Genomic DNA, 21,507 nt, shown 5'->3' on the forward strand with positions numbered 1-21,507 from the left:
TTTTGCTTTTTGGGCAAAACCACAAAGGCTGCTGGGTCAGCCCCCCACTTCCACCCCCTGCACCCCCAGACGACGGGCAGGCTGCTGAGCGCTTGTGCTGCCGTGACTGGCTCCTGGGAAACGAGCCGAAAACGTGAAATGAGAAAAAATACTTTAAAAGAAAATCAAACCCAACTTGGCCATGCTTCAGTTTTTCCAATAACTGGTCGTGGGGAAACTATTTGTCAGAGGCAGGAGGCCCCTCCAGCCCGTGAAATGAAGCCATTTCTTGTCCCTGTTCCCCTTCTGCCTATAAAAATTTCTGTAACTCTGAAACCCAGCGACTGCTGCAGTAACTGATTCCCATCCCCCAGCTCATCCCCTCCGTTCTTCTGCGGCTTTAGTTTCAGGGTCTGGAAGTTTTTCTGTTTCCTGTAGCTAACAAAATGCAGATTCCCCCCTCCAAACAGCAGGATCCTATCACGGATTGGGTGATTTCCTTTGAAGGCCAGAAAGGAAGAGCCTTGGATAGAGAGAGGGTATTTCCTCGGGCGGGCTGGGCTGCGGGCGCTGGGGAAGGGCAGCGGATGAGCTGGGAAAAGGCCCCTTTAGCTGCCTTGTGCCCAGAATGTCACCAAGTTTTTCCCATGGCAGTTAAGGAGCGATTGAGACAGACTGGAAAGAAATTGTGGGCAAGAAAAGTACAGTTAGCTCTGCGTCCTCTGGGTGGTTTGCATGAGCCCAAAAGGATCAAGAGGGAAGTTTTGAGTCTGGTTACTTCCCTGAAATTAAAATGAGAAAATAAATTGAAAACTGAAAAGTTTGGCTGTACAGAGTTTTTTTCTTTGGTAACAGCTTGGGCATGTAAGCTGTGTTAAAAATGCAACGAAAGGTGACATTTCCTGTGTCGGAAATGACCCGTCCGTGCTCCTGGAGGGACTTGGCTGTAAAGGGAGGCGGCTCCGGGCTGTGCCAGCGAACTCGGCCTTCGTGGGCGCGTTGTGAAACGCTGCGTGGTTTTCTTTTCAAAGCCCGAGAGGTCAGATGGGGAGAAAAAAAAAGGTGTGAAGTGTTTGCAGGCCAGTCCCATCAGGTTAATTTCTTCTCTTCTTAATGAAGAGGCTCTGAATCCCGCCTGAAACGCCCGCCGTGCTTTGCCTCCCGGCTCCCTCGGGAGCAGAGGCAGGAGTGCGAGCGTTCCCAGGACCAGGGATGCTGTGCGGGACCGCGCCGTTGATGACGCAGTTTTAGGTGGATGCAGATGAAACGTGGCAACACGTGAGTCATCCTGACAGTGACCTTGACACCGGGCGTGATGCCGGCAGGAGCGGAGCAGGTTCGCGCTCCCTCCCGGCCAAGGGCCGCGGGCCCCGGGGGGCAGCGGGGGAGCGGCCGCCGCGCAGCGCCGGGAGGCGCGAAGAGAACCGGAGCCCTCCCCGGGGCGAGCGGCTTCCTCTGCCGGAGAGACTGCTGGTGAGTCGCCGTCGGGGGCGGGGGGAATAAGCGGAAGGGGAGCGGGCGGCGCGGGAGCGGCGGGGTCCGGCCCCGGCCCGGGGCATCCCGGCCGCCGGCGGGGGAGGAGCCGCCGCCGCTCGCCCTTTGCGCCGCGGAGCGCAGCGATGGGCAGACCCCGGGCCGGGTCGCCGCCGCACCGGGGCTCCCGGCGGTCTCTGGGCCCGCGGCTCCGTGCTGGTGGGGCCGACGCGGGCGAGCAGGTGAGCGGCGGGCGGGTGAGGACGGGCAGCGGGAGCCGCGGGAGCCCCGGGAGCCCCGGGGCTGCGGAGCCGCTGGAGTCGGGGCTTCCGTAGGGAAAACAGCCCCAGCGCCGCCGCAGCCCCCCCGGCTCCTCTCCCTCGCTCCACATCTCAGCGTGCGGGAAGGGGCGGGGGAGAGCAGCCTCGCTGTCTGCTGGGGGGGGTTCAGCCCGGGCCGGGGGTGCAGGGCTGGGGGGGGTCCTGAGGAAATAGCAGTGGATGCATCTAGATGATGGGAAGGGCTGGGGGCGCTGGGACGAGGCCGCCGGTGGGAGGTGGGCTTCGTGAGAGTCAGCACAGGTGGGATGCGAAGGGCAGAGCGCAGCCTGAAAACGTGGGCTGAGGGGGTCTGGGGTTCTGCTTTCCTTCCCATCTAAAATGGTGCAAATTTGGTGATGTTCTGGCCTGGCGTCTGTGCTGCCCACTGTATCTGAGCGGGCTCATATGGATGTTCCTGGAACGGCAGAAGGGACAGGTCGTGTCTGCCGATGTCCCCGAGGAAAATGGCAGTGCTGGTGAGGTTTGTTGTGCTTATAGTGGCTCGTAAGGATGTTTGTACAAGGTAGAGCCTTGAGCCTTGTCACTTCGGTGTCACAGGTACTAACCCTGCTCTGTTTGCCAGCCCCTGCTGGGAGCTGTATTTCTGTGTGCTCAGGGTGCCAGAGCGGGCATGTCTCGGTGTCGCGGTGGCCCTCGCTCTCTGTCATCTCTACTGAAAACGTGGGGCAGGATGAAGACACTGGGAGCCGTGGGGGGACTTTGCTCTGAGCCCCTCTCCTGGTGGGTGAGGAGCCAGGGGTCCCCAAGGCGAGGGGTGCCTGTTCTGAGCTGACTGGTAAAGCAGATCACTTGCCCGAGGGGCTGTCAGGAGAAAAGAACCCTGCGCTTTTCATCAAAAAAAAAAGGCATTCTTTTGTATGTGATAATGATGCTTGTATCAGTCTTTTTATTAAGGCTGTTAAGTTGCTTACAGAATTTTTCTTTGTTTGAAACTCTATTGCAAAAACTGGTTTGATGTGGCTTTTAAAGATGACTGTGATAAGGGCATGTGGATAACAATCTTGAAAGCAATTTATTTTGGGTTGTGTGAAAGAGGAACTGCTGTGGCTCGGTTTCTCAGTCAGCTGCGTTGCTCAGTGAAGAATTAAATCTTGTACCTGCCCTGAGACTTTGTTGGAGACTCGTTCCTCCTGCTGTTAAATGATCCCTTTGGGAGTGGCCTAAAACACGTTGGGTGGACACGGATTATCCCTCAAGGATGGGGAGGTCAGCTTAGTTTGTCGTAGGTGAGGAGAAAATGCGGTTTTCTAAAGAGCTCCTGCTGCCGGACCCCGTGCTGGTGATGTGGCACGCTGGGGTGGGTTGTGGCTGGGGCTGTTGGCCCAATGGGGCAGAGGACAGAGCGGGCAGGAGGTTGTTTTGGGATGATGCGCACAGGAGCTGGGAGCACAGCTGCAAATCCTCTCCGAGGGCCTCCCAGAGGGTCCATCGCTGCTCCCAGAAGCCGGATGTGCTGGTAAGATTTCCAAGAGATTAATCAGTGTCTTGTCTCTTTTCACTTGTCTTGGTAAACCCTGTACCTGCTTCCCGAGGCTGGACCAGGATGGAAAACCACTTTCTTAGCCTTGCAAACCACCCCCGTTATCTCTGGAACAACAAACCGTTCCGGTTTGTAGCACCCCCTGTAGCAGACGTGCAGTGGTTGGCATCGCCCGTGACCCCCGATCGCAAACACAACGCCGTCTCCTCTGCCAGGCTGCTCCTCTCTGCCTGCCATGGCAGAGCCCACGTGTGGATGGGGGGACCTGGTTCTTCACCATCCCCTCGGTGGTACGGTTTGCAGGGAGGGAGAACCAGCAGCAGCAATCCCCCCTCGATGTAACCGGAGGAGGCTCCGGCGTGAGTGGGCGAAGCAGGAACAGTTGGGGTAATTGAGCTGGTTGCTGCTTCTCGTTGCTCGCCAACGTGTTTGCCTTCCAGGAGCTGGAGGCTGTATGCTCTGGTCCAGCAGTGGCCACGTAATCCGGATTCCTCAGATAAATTCCTGCTGTTTCTCTGAGATCCGTGGCTGCTGTTTTAATTGCCTAGAGCTCTGGGCCAGACACAGGACCCTTGTTGCACAAAATCGGCTCCCATGAATGATGCTGTTGTGTGTGCGTCTCCGGGTTTCTCTTTTCCTCCCTCTTGCCCTCCTCCCATGCAAGCTGGGGAATTCAGTGTCGGTGCAATCCTGCCTGCTGTACTTGTGCAGCTGGCGGCACCGGCTCCATCTGCCATTTTGTGTGTCCCAGTTAACTTCTTTCCCCTGATTTTCCTCTCGTAAACAAGGATATTGAAGCCATCCTCCTCCTGCTCTTGGCTGGAGCCAGCTTGCTTGCTTCACACTGGTGCCGACCCTGTGCCGGGAGCGGTGCTGGAGCATCCCCGTGGCCCTGGAAGCCATCTGGCGAGCGACCAGGGCTGACTCTTGGCACGTGCCTCCTCTTCCTCCTCCTTGGCCCGCTGCGGTTGAGTCTGACCCCTGGCAGGAGGGATGCAGCGGGGCTGAGCGGGGCCAAGGTGGACGGGACGAAGGCGGTTTCTGGGTCCCGCTTGCTGGTACTGGGGCCTTGATGCTAAGTGGGGTTTATGGCCATTTATGAATACCACCCTGGTACCCCCCCCTAGATCCGCATGGATCCATGTGCTCTGCGAGGGCACAAAGCCACCCGCGCTGCCGTGGCAAGACCCCTGGCACTGACCTGTGTGGGGGGGCTGCTCTGCTGGGTCTGGGGCTCCTGGGGGGCGTTTCACTGGGACCCATGGTCTGAAGGGCCGTGGTGGCGGTGGTTTGGTGGCTGCTTTTATAGCTGGGGACTGAGAAAAGCGACGTCTGCGTTGGGTGGCTGGACAGAGGAATAAATCGGGCACCCCAAGGTGGGAGAGGGCGGCCAGTGCAGGCTGGGCCCAGCTCTGCCCTGGGGTTACATCCGGATTAAGCCGGTTCATGTGAAAAGGTCGTGGGCTTCTGCTCTCCATCTGCAGCCACAGAAAATTATGAAACATGGACAATAGTGGCATTGCAGAGCAAGAGTCCCTCGAGCATTTGCTCGGGAATAAATTCACCCCAGGACACCCGCTCCTGGTTTGTTCATTTCTGTGGTTGGTTTGTATTTATACACCTGAAAGAAAATTTTAACTTTTTATTTTCCTGTTTGCTTTGGCTGTTGGGAGAAGCAGGTGATGGCCGAGTCGGGGCTGCGCGGGGCGTGTTCCCTGTGGGAGGGTGGGCTTGCCTTTCCCGACGGGTGCTCAGCTGGAGCAAAGGTGCTTTTCCCATGGATTCGTGTCGGGGTTTTTCCCTTCTTTAGGTCATTTGCTTGGTTTGAGGTTTTTTTTTTTTCGGGATGCTTTCGCTTGGCGGGGGGTGTGGCGTGCTGTGGCCAGCAGAGGGCGCCGCTTCCTGCGCTGCTGCCGTCGGGGGTCCCGCGTGGAGGCGCCGCCGGTGCCCGGTGCGGGGGCTCTGAGTGCTCCGGTGACAACGGCTGGTTACCGGTAACGGACCCGCCTGTGCCCCCCGCCCCGGGGCTGATCCCTCGCAGGGCTGCACGTCTGGTGCCACCCGCTCAGATGCTGGAGCGGAGCGGAGAGGGGCTCCGGGGGCCCTCGCTGGTTCTTGTCAGCTCTTCCTGAGTTTCCTGATGGAGCCTGGGGAAGCACCCCGGGGTGGAAGCCCCCCTTTTCCCCCCGGCTGGGCAGGATAAGGCACGAGCGTGGGGTGCCCTCGGCATCTGGAGGTGCTCTGTCCTCACGGCGCTGGGGAGTGTTTGATCAGGGGATATGTGGATCCAGCCCAACGCCAAATAATGGATCTTTTTCCACACTGGTGTTGTCTGAGCTTCCCGGCCCCGGCAGCAGCGTTCAGCGTGCGTCTCGGTGTAATCTGTCCCGCAAAACGAGTCTTCATCTGTAGCTGCGCTGTGGCCTGGCCAATTATCCCGCTGGACCTTGCCCAGAGCGAGGAAGGGATTTGAGCGTGGGCAGCACAAATGGCTCACCCAAAACCGGCTTGACCCCAGGTCTGTGGCATGTGCTGGGCACCTGCGTGCTGCGTGTTCCAGGTGGGGTCCGGACTCAGCCCGGCCGCCCCTGGGTGCGTGCGGCTGAGGCGGCTCCGCAGGCGCAGCCCCGTTCGCTGGCCGAGCTCGGGGTGCGTTGGGGTACGGGTACACACAGCAATTCTGAGGTCCCCCTTACGGTCTCCTCTAAGGGCCTGGCCAAGGTTATTCCTTTGACCCTGTTACTGGAGCTCTCAAGGGTTTAGGTCTGGGTGTCCAAGCGAGTGGGTGGCCCCCACGTTCCCTGCTGGGAGGAGGAGGAGGAGACAGCTCCTCAGCCTGTTCACCCTTCCGGACGTTTTTTCCTAGTATTCAGCTAGCCCAAAAGGGCCTTTGTTGGATTTTTTCCTATCCCTTCTCAGCAATGCCCTTTGGGCCACCCTGCCCAGTCCTTCCTCCCGTGCTGGTGGGGGTTATCTGGGAGCTGGGCTGGGCACCTCCAGCCCCCCCGGGTGTGCCATGGCCAGCAGCCTCAGTTCTTCCCTGCCCTGCCTGGGAGGGCAGCGTGCTCCAGGCTGTTCTGTCCCTTGTCCCTCTGCTTGGCAGCTCCTCTGCGGGCAGTGCCAACCCCTTTGCTGGGTGCTCGGTGCGAGCACACGCGTGTGCACACTGGGTGCCTTGTGCTGGCGGCAGGGCGGCCCGGAGGCGAGCCCGCGGCGCTCCGTCATTCCTCGGCAATACGCTGGGAACTATTAATATCGCGGGGCGTGAATGCGGCCCATTCATGGGGCGGCGCGGGGGGAGCGCGCGGTATGCGCGATTTCTGCTCCTCCCAGCAGCCGCCCCGGCAGAGCGGCCTCGGCTTCCCGGCGCGAGCGAGTCAGTTGCGTGCCCGCGGGGTCCGCGTGGCACCCGCTGCTTTGGTCCTGCCTTCTCTGCCGCCTGTTTGTAGCTCAGCGTCTCCGGGAGATTTCCTGCCTCTGCCCCCACACCCTCCCTGATCCCACTTTGCATGAGGAAATGAGTGGAAAATGCTTGAAATCCTCCGAGCCGAGCGCTCTGGCTGTCACTGTGCCACTGGGGCTGCCTGGGTGCTGGTGCCTGGCTCTGGCCCACTGCAGCGCCAGGTGAGAGCCGAGCCCCAGGTGAGCCCATGGCGCACAAAGCGTTCTGAGCTCTGCCCTTCCCCGGCCGTGCTCCCTGTGCTGGGAATGGTGCCATGTCCTTCTGCCTCCATCATTTATCCACTTACATGGCCAGAGGGAAATATCCATCCTGGCTGCACCTCGAGGTGCTGGCCTGGTGGTCAGCACCCTGAGGCTTTGCACCTATTGTCTGTTTCCAGAGGTTCTGCTCCCCCTCCATCCCTTTCTGTCGCCCTCCCCAGCTCCTGCGGAGCGGTGCCTTGTGGATGTTGGTACCTCTGGGGGTCAAGGCTTGGCTGGGTTCCTGATACCCCGACTCCCCTTCTCACCCCTCCTCTGCCTGCGGCTCTGTAGCGGGGTGCTCGCAGCCTCCATCACTCCGTGTTTTAGTTACCTTCCACTGATCTCCCCCAGTGCAGATCAACCGCCGTCCCCTTCGTGGTGGCTGACGGCAGGGATGGCACCGGCTGCGTGCCCTCCAGCAGCAGCAGCATTTGGACCCCCTGCCCACCCTCCAGTTCCCGGGTGGTGGGAGGCTCCCTCACACAAAGCTGTATGAAGACTTTCAAGTCAACAAGGGCCTCATTGAGCAGCGTGTTGCTGAGAGCCCCTTCCCTCCAGGGGCGAGGGCTGCGGTGCACGCGCAGCTGGGCAAGGGGCTGCAGCGGGGGAGCAGAGGCAGTCAGGAGGCTGGTGGGAGGAGGGTCAGGAGCTTGGGGCTGGGGAAGGAAGGAAGGAAGGAAGGAGATGTGCATCAAAAGCCTCTCAGACTATGAAAACAATGGAAAAAAACTGTTGTTTTTTTCCCCTGATCCTCACGTGTTAGAGTGCTTGAGCAACCCTCCAACTCCCACCACTAAATTCAAGAGAAAAGCATGTTTGTGGCATCCCTACAATGTACCTGGTCTCTCCTGCTTTTCTGGCCATCCCACACAACTTGCATCACCACCTGTCTCTCCTTGTGTGCTCATCTGTGCCCCTTGTTCACAGTCAAGCCTCTTGCCCATTGTCCCGGCATCTGTGTCTCACCCTGCCTCCTCTCTTCTCCTTCCACGCTCAGGCTGGTGCTTCTTGACTTCCAGCCCTTTTGTTTCCCCTTTCCCAGGAACAAATTGCTCTTTCGAGTCTACCTTAAACACTGTTTTTTTCCTCCTAGCCCTCTGTTCCACACCCTATCCCCCATTTTCTTCTTCACCCTCTTGCAAATAGTCTGAGGCTGGTCCCATCACACATGACATGGGTCTGGGGTGACACGTGTGTGCTGGGGGAGGGATCTTCCTCACCTTGTGCTGTCGGAGGAGTCACTACTGAGCAAGAACATCCCCTGCAGCGTGAGGGGGGGGGTTTTGGGGGAACAAGTCCCTCCGGAGCATCCCTTCTTTTGCCCTCTTGCTTGGTTTGATGGGCAGGGAGAGCTGTGGACAGCCGGGCGTCCATCCAGAAGCTGTCCTGGGGCTCGTCTTTGGGACGGAGCAGCCTGAGGGACCCTCACGGGTGCTCAGCCCGGCGGGGAGGTCGCAGCTGTTTGGTGTCCCTGTCCCGGGACCACCAGCCCCCAGCCCCGCACGCTGCCAGCGCAGCCGGGGCCAGGACGGGCCTGCAGTTGCTGCCGCCGGTCTGGAAGCGGAGGGAGGGAGACGGCTGACCGGCGAGGGGGCCGGGGGCAGCGCAGGGCAGGGACGGGGCGAGCCCGGGGCGCTGGGCGGGCGGCGGTGCCGGGGGAGCGGGGCGGGCGGCGGGCGGGCCCCGGGGGCGGCGGGCGGAGCCGGCGGGGCCCCTCGCCGCAGCCTCGCACCTGCCGCGGCCGCGCTCACACCGACAACAGCCGGAGCCGCGGCTGGCACCAGCCCGTGCCCGCCCGCTGCCCGCGGCGGGGCCGAGGGACCCACCCCCCAATCCCTCCGTCCTCCTCCTCTTCCTCTCCGCTCGCCGGCAGTTCCCGTCCGCGGGAAGCGCGGTTGGACGGGGCGCAGCACAGGCTGAAGGTAAATCAGAAACCCGCGGTTCCCCGGGCTCCGCGCCTGCGGGGGGGGAGGCGGATTTCGGGAGGCGGCGTCCGGTAATCTGCTCCGCGCGGCCCCGGGGCCGGTGCTCAGCCCCGGGACCCGATGGAGCAGCTTCCAGCAGCAGCCACGCTGTGCTCTCGGGTGGGTTCCCGGTTGTTCGGGTGCGGGCGGGTGGACGGACGCGGTGCCGGTACGAGGCGGCCGTTGCTGGAGCCGGGAGGAGGAGAAGTTGGCGCTGGTGCGCGTTTCCTGCCACACTGGAGCTGTTACTGGATCCCTGTCGTTCCCGGGCTGAGTCACAGCAGCGTGGGGCGAGGGTGGGCACGCTGCTTCCATGGCAGTCACCGGGTTTGGCGCAGGAGGCTGCCAGGCTCCTTCTGCCAGCCGGGTCGCTGCCAGCAGAGCCTTCGCTGAACTAACGGGGGGATGCGAATGCGCTGGCTGCGGATTTTGGGCTGCCCGGAGTTCCTTGAGGCTCCTCTTCACCCCTCGTCTATCTGGGATTGCTGATGATTAAACTGCTGGCTGGAAAAGCACAGGTTTGCCATCTGATCCAGGGAGCCAGTGAGTTCATGGAAGAACTGGGTTGACGTCACGAGGCTTCAGATCAGGCCCTTGCGCTGTGGTGGGAGCAGGCTGGACTCCCTGTTCCGCCTTTCGGTGCTGTGGGCACGTGTTTCCAGTCGATCGTCTCTTCTGAGACCTTTGTGTTTGGTGGAAACGGGTGGGTTTGCTGCGCGTGCGTCGTCTGTCACGTTGCGCGCGGGCAGTAATCGGTGGGAGCGTGCTGCCGCGGTGGGCGGCGGTTTGATCGCGGCTGACAAACCCCAGCCCTTTGTGCGGTGGTTTGGTGGTTCGTGTTTTGGAACGGCTCCTCGGTGCAGAGGGCGGAGGACCCTCTTAAAGCCCCTCGTGCAGTTGCAGGATGTCAGAGCGCGTATCGTGATGCCGTTGGCAGAGGTCTGCATTCTTTTCCATGTGCATACTTGAATTCTTATCAATGAATACGCTTTTTTCTGTTTACATTTTAACTGAAACACGGTTAAGAGGGGTAGCCATGCTGCAGGAGCAGGCGCAGCAGCCCCACGCCACTCTCTGCACGCTTGTGCCAGGGGGCCTGCTCCCTGCAGAGAGCGTGGCACAGCTCAAACCCCGTCAGCCTCTCTCTGTTCTCATTGGGAAAAAAATTACCTCCCACCCTTACGCCGAAAGCTCGTCAGTAATTTCCTTGTGCGACAAAACATCAAGTCCCAGTACAGGTATCAAACCTGGCTTCTGAGGAGGTGCACACGTTCACATCGTGTACTTGTGCTTTCTCTGAGGAATACTTTTCTAATGAAAGACTGGCTGAATAAATCCAGTCGTGCTTCGTTGAGCATTCCTTGTCTGCGTTGCCTCAAATGTCCAAACCTGAGCGTATGCACGGGACAGGCTGCCAGCAGTTCAGTTTCGTAAGTGAACAAAATAGGGTTCTGCCTAAGGGCACTTCAGTACTTCCCCTTGGTTTCTGTACTAATTTCAAAAAGGTTTGGACGTTCTCAAAGTCAATTGAAGTCAAGTAGGGGAAAGAAAGGTTGCCCTTCCCCTGAGGGCGTAGCGGAGGTTGCTGTTCTCCTGGGGAACCAGCTAAATCATCACCCAGTAGAGAGGAGAAACCGGTCTCTGTCCTTAGAACTGTTCATTCCTTGAGCAGCCCGAAACAGTTTGCCCGTTGCAGGGGTTGGCAGGCTCGTGTTTGCACTTTGTGTGCTTTCAGAAGGGCTTTTGCATTCAGAGGTATGTGAGAGTTTATTCCTTCGACTACAGGCAGCGTGCCGGCAGCGGGGATGCAGAGGCAGGAAATGCCTCCCGGCTGCGTGGGGAGCTGGGGAGGGTCCTGCGGGACAGCGGGACCTCTGCCCTGCTCCGGGGCTCATGGATGCATCCCGTAACACAGGTATCTCCTCCCATCTCCGCCAGCCTGATAAAAGACTGGTTGCTCCATCCCTCTGCCCACCAGATTTGGTAAAACGTGTTGCCAGAGCCCAGGGACGGAAGCTGAGCTGGGTGTTGGGGGTGTAAAAGGCTTTTAGGGGCTGCAAAGGCTGGGGTGCCATTGCTCTTGCCAAGCTTCCCGTCCCACGCCATGCCCCTGCCAGTCCTGCTGCAGCAGCGGCACTCCCATGGGAGATGAGCTGCCTGGAACAGCAGCCCCCCAAACTGTGGGGGCTGTCGGGGCAAGCAGAGGTGGGAGCTGAGGCTCACGAGGCAGCAGGGACATCTGCATGGAGTCGGGTCTTCTTCTTTCTCAGCTTGGCCTCCTCCGCACGCTCTGCCAGCCCCGCGGGGAAGCCTGAAGGAGGTGTTCCCTTGGGTTTAGTGCTGGAAGAAAGGCCGTGCTGGAAAGCGACCGGAGCCTCCTTGGGGCTGGCGGCCAGGGCTGGCGTGGAGATGCCATCCGTTAACCTCCGTGCCAAGCTCCCGCGCGCTCCGGAGAGCACCGGCAGCGGTGGCGGCCGCGCGCAGCTGCATTCCAGCAAGGCCGGGGGTCTCCCGCCCGGTTAATGATTGAGCCACAATAACCCTTCTTGTGCGAGCCCTTCGGAAAGTCACCTCCGGATAATTATATTAACTGTTCCAGGCCACCGGGGCTGGGCGCAGAAATTTAAAGGGACAGGGTCTTCTCCTACATTTCCAGCAAGAAATTCATTTTTGAAGGAAATGATGGCTCACGGGTTTTCATCGTCCGTTTGCTTTCTGCTCGATTCGGCGCGTTATTCGCACGGTTCTGCACGAGGGGCTGCTGGCAGCGGGAGCCGTGCCAGCCTCGCGCTGCCCCACTCCCTGCTTGTCCCTCCTCTGCCCCGTGCTCCCCCAGGGGTCACCCTGGATGCCAACCCTGAACCCGTGGGATGCGGCTCCCGCTGGGTCCCGGGTGTCCAGCCCCGTCTCTGGTTGCTCGGCCGTGACGCCGGTGGGTGGCTGTCTCGCCAGCCCGCTGCTCTTCTCTCCGCTGCCCAGTTAATAATCGACAGGGTCCCCGTGCCACGTGGGCATGCTTACGCAGTGGCAGAGCTGTTTGTCGAGCCGGTTGAGGGATCCCTTATCAGAAAAGGGCACTTGTCACCCAGTGCCAGTTACAGGCAGAGTAAACGTTAACCCTGGGAACGGGCATTAACCGGCGCAGCGGCTCGGGGCACCTTCCCCGGGGCGGCTCAGCCGTTTGGCATCCCGCTGCGCAGAGGCGCGTTGGCAGCTTGAGTTCCTTGTGCTGTCCCGTGGCCGAGCTCCGCCGTCCCCTCCAGTGGCTTCCCCAGTGCCCATCTCCCAGGTCCCACTGGGACATCCTAGTCTGCATCACAGATTGGTGCCGCCGGTCAGGGGGAGCTCGGCGGTTCCAAAACCCGCTGTTTGGTGTCACACCTCGTGGTTGCGAGATGCAGCCGCCGAGGTGCAGGCTGGGCCCTGGCAGAGTCTCTCTGAGCTGGGTCGGGGGGGTTGTGCGGGTTTGGGAGCTCCGCCAGCGGGAAAACACGCGCTGCTGCTGCTGCGATTGCTGCGCTCGGCGCAGGGAAGGCAGCGGGAGCTCGGGGGGGCCATCGGGATGGGTGTAACGTCAGCCTCGGCTCCGCTGACCGCAGTGTGGGGCGAGAGCAGGAGGGGGGGCAGCAGTGGGGGCTGAGCCCCACAGCAGCAGAGTTGGGGGGTCCCTGCTCAGCCTCGTCCAGCACCGATTGCCTGCCTCGGGGGGACCCGGGCGGGAGGCGTGCGGTGTCACAGCCCGGGGTGCTGCAGGGGCGGGCAAGCCTGCGGTGGGGTGTGCTGGTGCTCTGCTGTTTCTTTGCCCCCCAACTATCCAATGTGACGAGAGTGCCCAGGCTGACGAGGTGGTCAGGGTAACTCCTGGGACAGCCGGCTGCCAGCATGGGCTGGAGGGCAGCGTGGTCACAGGGTGAACATCTGGATTTCCATGGACCCCGCAGCCAAGGCTGGGGCCTCCCGTTGCTTAATTGGGAGCAGGAGCTCGGCGGCCCCTCCCGGGACGGCACGCCACTGAACCCGAGGGGCCCAGCGCCAGAGCCCGGGTGTGCCGGGGGATTTCCTGCCCCTTATCCGGGAGCGAAAAGCATCTGACTGCAACATGTGTGCACGGGGCCCGCAGGGAGCCTGCGCCTTCTGGGCTGCTCGCGGGCTCCCGGTGCCGTGGGGAGCCAGCCGCGACGCCAGGGCGCAGAGCTGGCAGGGGCACCGCCGTTATCGCCCCGTCTAAGGAACGTGGCGGGAACGTGTGCTGGGCTCTGCGGCCAGCGCTGCCCGTGTGGGTGGCAGCGGGAGGGGATGCGCTGCTCAAGTACAATTTATTTGCAAAGGTACTTGATGGCGTTCCTGTTCTCCCTCTCTTTCCCCCCATGAGTTTTACAAGAATGTTTTTGCTGCTGTCAAGGGCACACGTTCGGTCTCTGGATGCCCTTCTGTCTGCTGCGGCACGCAGGAGTCCCGCTCTCTCCCTGTTCCTTCTAGGAACGGCAACAAAACGCTCACCGGGTGCTCCAGCCACTGGCTACCTCCTGTTTTGGGGGGATGAGGTCAAATGAAGACCCCCCCCAGCAGGCTGCCCGCTGGAAACTGGGCTGCAGGCGGAGGTTTGCTCGGGGAGGCTGGTGAGGGGCGGCTGGGGGGCACTCCCAGCAAAACCGGGGATGGCCACGGGCAGCAGTGGCATCACGCACTTCGCGATGGTGATGCTCAGCCGTGACTCAGGGCGTGCTTGACCTTTCATCAGTGGTGCTGGGCAAGAGCTGGGCACTGGGCACTCGAGGCCGGTGTTCCAGCGCTGTTTTCCCAGGTGGAGTGTTGCCCCACAGCTGCCATGTGCCATCCCCAGCAAACCTCCCGCGGAGGCTGTTCCCTGGTGAGAGCCACCGGTGGGACCCTCCCGGGCACAGGCCAGCACCGGCCTTCGTGGCTGGGGATGGGCACGAGCTGCATCGATGTGATTTCTCCTGGGAAGAAGTCCTGGGAGCTCTGGTGGTGTCTCTGGAGCAACAAGAATTTAGGAAGGAGTAGTTCTCCCCCAGTTAAAAATGAGCTTCTAAAGAAAAAAAAGGTTTGAAGGACTTAGAGGCACCTGAGATTGTGTACATGAGAAGACAGGTCATCAGCACCTGCTATGTGCCAGGGTGCCAATTGCTGTGCCTGGCTCCCCTCAGCCCTCTCCCATCCCCTCCAGCCCAGGGAGCCTCCCCAGCATATGGGGGACTGAGCGCTGGCTCGGTGGGTAATGGGACTGGTGGTGTGACAAGTGGCTGCAGCAATGAAGCTGAAGTCCAAACAAATGACTTACAAGTGCTGCTGTAGGACGTTGCAGTGGGGCTCTCCTGCAGGGACCGGGGCTGTTCACGCCAGGATCCTCCACAGACGAGGCAAAACACGGGCTGAGCAGGAAGAGTCCCTTCTCGGGAGACGGGTGGGATCTCCTGCTGAACCCTTGGCTTGTGCTGCGGATGGGCAGTCGCTTTCCAGCCAAGTGGAAGCTGACCCCGCTGCTTCCCTTTCCCACGCCCAGGGCCCGCACACACCTCTGCAGCACGACTTTTCCAGTGCTGCCGCTGTTCAAAAAAAAAAAAAAAAAGCAACAAGTATTTTAGGCATTTTGCAGCAGCAGCTGAATTGTATCAAACTACTTTGTGCATCTGAGACATAAAGCCCTGAGTATACATTTTTTAAGGGGCGCGTTTAGGGAGGCGTTGCGGTCCGGTGACGAGGGAAGCGATTTTGCGGATGCCGGGAGCTGGGCTGTGCTCTGGGCTTTGCTCCTCGCTCCGCTTCGGGAGGGCTTTGCCTCTGCTTCCCCTCTGCAGAAGAGGGATAACAGAGAGTTGCCTCCTCTGGAAACAGTTTGTGACCTGTGAGCGCAGGGGGATGCTCCCAAATCCTGCCACCGAGTTGGTCCTGCCCCGTTACCGTTCCTCTCCAGCTGCCTTGGCAGAGCCCGGTGCCCTCAGCGGTGCCTGTGCCAATGTGTTGGTCAGAGGGCTCTCCCGGGATGCCAGATGCTCTGTCTGCTGCGGTGCTGCCTCGGGTCCCCGGGAGGGCCCAGGGAGGGCGAGCTCTCTTCTCCCCGTGCTTGGAGCCTCCTTGACCGACAGCTTTGGGACAGCTGCCCCTCTGCCTACCGGATCTCCTGGATTCCTCCTGCTTCTCTATTTTTTCTGTCTTGTGTTTTGTGTAGGGATGTTGGTATGAGAAGAGCACTTGTACTTCCTAAGCCTGCATATGTCGCAGATGTGGTGCCGTGCCCGGGAGCGGCTGGGTCTGGGGGCTGGCACTGCCGGGGGAGAGCTGGCCTGGCACGCGCCGCTTTGCCTTTCTCGCTGCTGCTTTCCAATGGCCATTTCCACGGAGGAACCCGGTCCCTGCCCTCTGGAGCAGCATTTCCAGCTGCAGAATGGCACTGCTCAGCTCCTCAGCGAGCCTCGTGGGTGAGACGGGACCACCGCGCCCCACGGGGGGGCTCTTGGAGAGAGGCTCGGGGTGCGAGGGGGAGGCACAGGTGCAGCCCCCCATCCTCATCCTCCCCAGCTGCGTGGGGCGATGCGGGACCTCGAGTAATGCGGGTTCCTCCTCCGCCCGGCGGCTTTGGGAGCAGAGCCCGCGTTTACCTGCAGCTCAGGGTGGTCCCGGGCTGTGAGCCCGCTCTGAGGGTCCGGTGCTCTCCTTGGCAGGAAGAGAGTTTGCATGTGGATTACGGGTTTTGGACCCCTTTTGCGCAAGACCCGGTGATGGTGCAGGGACACAGGGACCTCTGGCAGGAGACTCCTCTGGCGTCGCTCCTCCGGAGCGCAGACGCCTCGAAACAGTGAGGCGTGTGGGTGACTGTTTGCAGCAGGGACTGAAAGGGTTAAAGCTGCTTTGCAGTGTGATTTTTAAAAAAAAAAAAAAGCCATTTCCTTCATGTCCAGAGACAGTTTATTTTCTGGGCATTCTTCAGGGCTCAGGGAGGTGCCTTTTCTTTAAGGCATTTCCTGCGCGCACGTTTATATTTGGACTGGGGAGGGTGGGGAGAGGAGGTGGGTGCTGGGGAGGGGTCCGGCGGCCCCGGCGGGTGACCTCAGCTTTTGGCCCCTCGTCCTAAATTGTTGGAGGCGGCAGCGCAGGAGCAGCAGCCGCGGCCCCACGGCTGTCGCAGCCGGGTGGGCAGCGGGGTCCTGCGTGTCCCGGCCCCCGGCAGCGCTGCCAAGCCGGTGTGCGCGGGGCGCTGGGGACCCGGAACACCCGCCTGCACCCGTGGGTCGGAGCAAACAGGGCGGCGTGGAGCTGTCGGAGCAGCCAGGCCTGGTTTACATTAAAGCTTCGTGTTTAAAAATAGCAGCAAAATCCCGTTACCAAGCCCTGCCGTTGGAATCCCCCCCCCGGCACGTTTTGGAGCTGGGGGCCAGCACCCAGCCCAGGGGGCTGCACAGAGCAGGTGGCCGAGTGGGTGCACTACAGTGCAGCGGGATTATCTGCTCTGGCTGTCCTCATGGGTGCCATGCCGTGCCATGCCATGCCATCTGCTCCGACTGTCCTCATGGGTGCCATGCCATGCCATGCCATCTGCTCCAGCTGTCCTCATGGGTGCCACGCCATGCTGTGCCATGCCACACCATGCAGGGTGATCTGCCTGGCACGGGCTGGCTGCTCCCCCGCAGCTTGCAGCGTGACGCAGAGTGAGGGCTGTTTCTTCCTTCGGCTGCAAAAGCCCTCCGAGAGGAGCCGCGTGCACGGGAAATGAAGCTGCCCCCGGCCGGGGAGCGTGATCTGGGGAAGCGACCGGTGCCAGCCCCGCTGCTTGTTGAACTGGGTCAGAGCAGCTGCCGTGGGCCTGGAGCTGAGGAGCTGCCGTGTTTGTCTTCCCTCTCATTGCTTCTCCCTGCTGAGGAGTGACCTGCTGAGGCACCGTTAAGTCCTTCTCTGATATCTGTAGGGTTTTTAGGTTAGCGTTAGGAATTTGTGGAGCAGGCAGGTTTGTCTTCACCATAATTCACCACTGCCAACACCAGAAAATAGCTGTCTCTGCCCGAGGAGCGATCAATGCCAAGGAAAGGTGACCTGTCATCCTCTTCCACCCTTTAAGGCCATCCCTTCCATCGCCTTTCAGATGATGAAGATAAGTCCTGCTGGACCCCAAATTCTGAGGCTCGTTGTTGACCACTTCTAATTCTGTTCCTTCCCTGAGATGGCTTTGATTTCCATTACAAAAAATAATGGAGCAAGTAAGCACAGTAATACGTAAGATCATCAAAATTTACTGCACTCGTGATGTCTGTAGCGCAGAGTTAACTCTTTTCCCCTTGATGTTTGATCAGACGTTTACTCTTGTGCACGGTCCTTGGCACCCGCACCCCGCTGCCCGCGGCTGAAACGCAGCAGGCTGGGCTCCCCTCCATGGCAGCGCTGTGCTTCACGCAATTCTCCCATTGTTCCCCATGCCAAGTTTCTGCTCCCCCATTTTGTTTTCTTTTTATTACTGTGATTTCCTAACATCGGAAGAGGCGAGTTATGAAACTGGAGTTATCCAAACACGTCTTGTTTGAAGATAGCGTTTCATCCAGCAGATGCAGCTTCCTGCTCTGTAAATGGTTTTCATTGTTTGGCGTTGGCTCCTGGCCCGGTAGACATGGGGCCACTGGTAGCGTCGCTCAGCTCTGGCAACCTCGGGAGCGGTGGTCTCAGCCATGAAAAGCTACTGGCTGTGACACAACGTGAAAAGGCTGAACTGGAAACACTGGTGTTCTGTAGACATCCGCCAAGAACGTTTGGGAGGCTTGCTGGAGGCCGCCTCTGTGCAGGGGTTAACGAGGAAGTGTGCCCGCAGTGTGTGCTGGCCCTGCCAGCCACTGCTCCAGCAAGGGATGCTCGGATTTTCCAGCACACGTCCACTCTTCCAACAAGACTTGTCTGGAGGGGCCAGTTGGTGCTGCTTCTGCTTCAACACACCCCAAGCCAAGGTGCTCCAAACATCCACCTTGCTGATATTTGCTGGTGGGACCCCGAAGATTTGCACGGGGTTCAGACTGTGGGGCTGTGACTGATGCCCGCTGTTGAAATGGAGACGAGACAGCACAGAGAGGACGTCCTGAGCGAGGACGCCTGCCATCAGAGGGGCGCGTGCCTTTTCATCCTGCCCATTTTGGGCTCCCTGGTTGTGGAGTGGCCAGTGGTGGCCGTGCTGGGTGGCCGACGTGTCTCCCCAGACCATCTGGTCCCTCCGTGGGTGCCAGGGCCCCGGGAGCTCCACGCCACAGAGCCCTGGCAGAGCTTCTGGGGAGGAAGAGCTGCAGGTCCTGGTCTGGTGCTCTTCCTTGGCTGTCTACTCTTGGCCACCGGTGCAAGAGAATCCTGGTCGGCATGGTCCTCTGCTCTTCTGCTGCTCCCCTCTGGGTGCCTCACCGCCATGGGTGATGCTGAGATGAAGCTGGGAAGTTACTGGGGAGGGGTCCTCTTGCAGCTGAAGGGCTTGGGTGAGGGTGTGTTCATGCCCAGTGGAAGGCACACTCCTGCTCTGGCATGCAGGTTCAAAGAGATGGGTGAGGTGCCTGCATCGGTCCCCGTCCTGTCCTCCCTGATCGGTCCCCAGACAGCTGGCAAGGTCCCTGTGGTGGTGGCAGGACGCGTGGCGTGGGATTGAAGAAGTGGTCAAGAAAGAGGAAAGTCCGGGCTTGCTGATAAGGCAAAGCTTTGGTGCCTTGTGCTCCGTTCCCTGGGCACGTGGCTGCTGTTGCCCGTGACCTTGGACTTGCAAGAGAGCAGCCCGTGGGCTGCAGCTCTGGCAGGCTGCTGCGGCCGGAGGGCGCTGGGCAGCGGGGAGGGGGGCGCAGGCGGGGACCTGGCTGGCAGCGGGTTTCGGTGGATCGCCTGTCTCTGTGGGCAGCGCCTGTTCCGAGAGGAGCTGGGTGCGCCCCAGACCTCTTCCTCCGGCGCAGGAAGCCGTGGTGGGGGTCACGCTGTCGCTGGAGCTCGGGCACCGCCGTCCTGCTGCCGCCGCGGCGCGCGCCGGCGGTGCCTGCCTCCCCGGCACTCGTCCTCCGCAGCTTTCCCACCTGCTGGAGAAATGAGGGGTTTTTAAAATTAATAATTTCTTTTCCTTTTTTGCATGAATGGAGCGTGTTTTTGTGAATGTTCTTTACGGGATGGGAAGCCGCAGATGTTTGCTCATTAATTAGGTTCTGCAGAAGCGCTGCCGGAAGGTTTGACGTTTTTCCTTCCTGCAAACCCCGAGCGAGCGCTTCGCGCGGCCGCGGCAGCCCCGGCCGCTGCCCACCCGCAGAGCCGTGCTTTGGGCTGGCACCTCTCCTTCCGGGGGGGTGGGCTGAGGTCCTGGGAAAGGAGCCCACGTCTCTGTTTCTTTGGCCGCAGCCGTCAGAGAAGGCAGAGGGTGATGAGGTCAGAAGTCTCAAAGATTAGTAATTGATAAGGTTCACTGACATTTTATCTTTTGTCTCCATAAAGAGGAGGAAAACACGGTGAATTCGGAACATCTGTCTTGGCAGGGCCAGCCCTCCCCGAGCACCCGGCTCCGGGTCGGCATGGGGTTCTGCCTCGTGGGACCCGACGCCTCTGCGATCCCGATCTCCGTGCTGCGAATGAACACGGAGATCTCGGGCATCCCTGGGCTTCTGGCTGGCTGCGCTGGCAGAGCCGGCCGCCTGCCCACGTGCTTCGCCTGGGGAAGTTCCCTGCTGCCCGCTGGTACGTGCCGCTCCTTGAACAGCCACTGCGTGTGCGGGTGGCTCCTGGCAGCACGGAGATAGCGCGGATAAATATAGCTCAGCCTTGTGCAAGTCCGTGCTTCGCGGGTTATTGGGGCACTCGTGAGTCTCGGCCGGACTCCTGAGCCCATCGGGGTATCGAGTGATCCACTGGGGGCTTTGGCACAGCTTTCCCCGTTTTCTAAGGCAAGCTGCTCCCCTCTGCCCATCTCCAGCTTTGCCTGGGGCTGGTGGTGGGTAGGGCTGTGCTGACTGCGGGCAGGAGGAACTGCGGGCTGCCAGTCGGCTCCTGCATGCACGGCCGCTGCCAGAGCTCCCCTGCCCAGCTGGGTTGGTGGATCGGTGCCACGGACCTGCCCCTGTGCAGAGCTGCTGGGCAGCCGGTGGGGGATGCCCTGCCTGCCGCAGGGCGGCTGCCAGCGCCTCCTGGGTACTGCCTTGTTATCCCTCTGGCCCAGCTGGTTGGCACCTGTAATTTATCCAGTAGCAACTCATTGTCCGGAGGGGAAGACAGTAACGGCAGGCAGGGCTTGGAAAGGAGGGCGAGTAAGGGAAGATGAGCGCAGGTAATTCCAGCTCGACCTGTCTGATGGTGCTGGTGGAGTAAATCAGCATCAGGGTTGTGTCAGAGGGCAGGAGACCCTGCACTGGTCCTACCTCCTTTGGGATGGGGTCCTCTGGCAGGGTGGGCTGGTGGCTGTGCTGAGACCTGGAGCAACATCACCTTTCAGCGGGGCTGTTTTGGTGGGCAGTCTGAGCCGGTATTCGTGTGTGTCAGTCCTTGCTCAGGGCAAAAACAGTGAGGGGGGAAGGTTGTAGGCTGCGTGGAGGAAAAGGAAAGGACAGGAGGGGGTTCTGCTCAGCCCCAGCCGCCTCCGCTGGAGCGAGGAATGGTGTGTGCCACTTTCTGGGAGCGTGGCCAGGGGCTGCAGAGGGAGCCCAGTGCCACCGCGCTGAGTGGTCCTGGGCATCCCTCTGCAGTGCCAGCCGCGGGTCCCAGCGTGGGGATGGGCACAGGTGGGTTTTGCAGTGGAAGTGGGATGAGATGCCGTATCCCACACCTCTCTCCAGGAGCGCAGGTAGGAAGGGCGCACTCAGTGCAGCGCTCATGGGCCAGCATCACTGCATGTGTGCCAGCCTGCGAGCCTGGCAGGGCCTTGGAGTGTGCCCGTTGGTGCGTGCGGCTGTAGCTTGCTCAGCCGAGCATCAGGCGAGCAGCCGCGCACTGCAGCTTGTGTTTTGTCGGACAGAAGCAAGATAGAGGCTGTGTCGGACGGGGCCGGATAGCGAGTGGCCGCGGTGGCTGGAGCTGCGTGGCCCCGAAGATACCGAGGTTGAGCAGGACGGCTGGCGTGCCGGGCCAGCCCTTCCCGAAGGGACGGGAACAGAGGTTTTCCCAGCCTGGCGTTCCGAGGCGGCTCAGCGCTTGATTTTCTCACCACTTCGAAAGCTGAGTGTTAGGGAAGGGTGTTGGGTCCCTGCAGAAAACAAGGGCGTGCGAGTCAAAACTTAGCGACTCACAAAAATAGACACGGCTGAGGTTTGGAAGGATGCGGGCTGATCGATTTACCACAAATGACGTCAGCCTGCAGCTCCAAGGTAGAAGTTTTCAGAGATAAAGGTTTCCTCGGAAATGCCAACCGGAGAATGACTGCGCACTGGTGAGGCTGAGAAGTGCTCTGAGAAGGTACCAAGGCTTTAAAGCTGTTCTGAGGGATGCAAGGGTGGCTGCCAGGCACGTTTACACCTGCAAAATACCGCCGTGCAAAGCACCTGCGTACGGGACTGAGGTGGCCTGGGGGGTCCGAGGGTGGGCAGACCCTCTGGGGCACGGGGAGGGGGACGATGCTGCCGAG

Source organism: Tauraco erythrolophus, chromosome 13, assembly GCF_009769465.1.
Source record: "Tauraco erythrolophus isolate bTauEry1 chromosome 13, bTauEry1.pri, whole genome shotgun sequence".
In the NCBI taxonomy this organism is placed as follows: Eukaryota; Metazoa; Chordata; class Aves; order Musophagiformes; family Musophagidae; genus Tauraco; species Tauraco erythrolophus.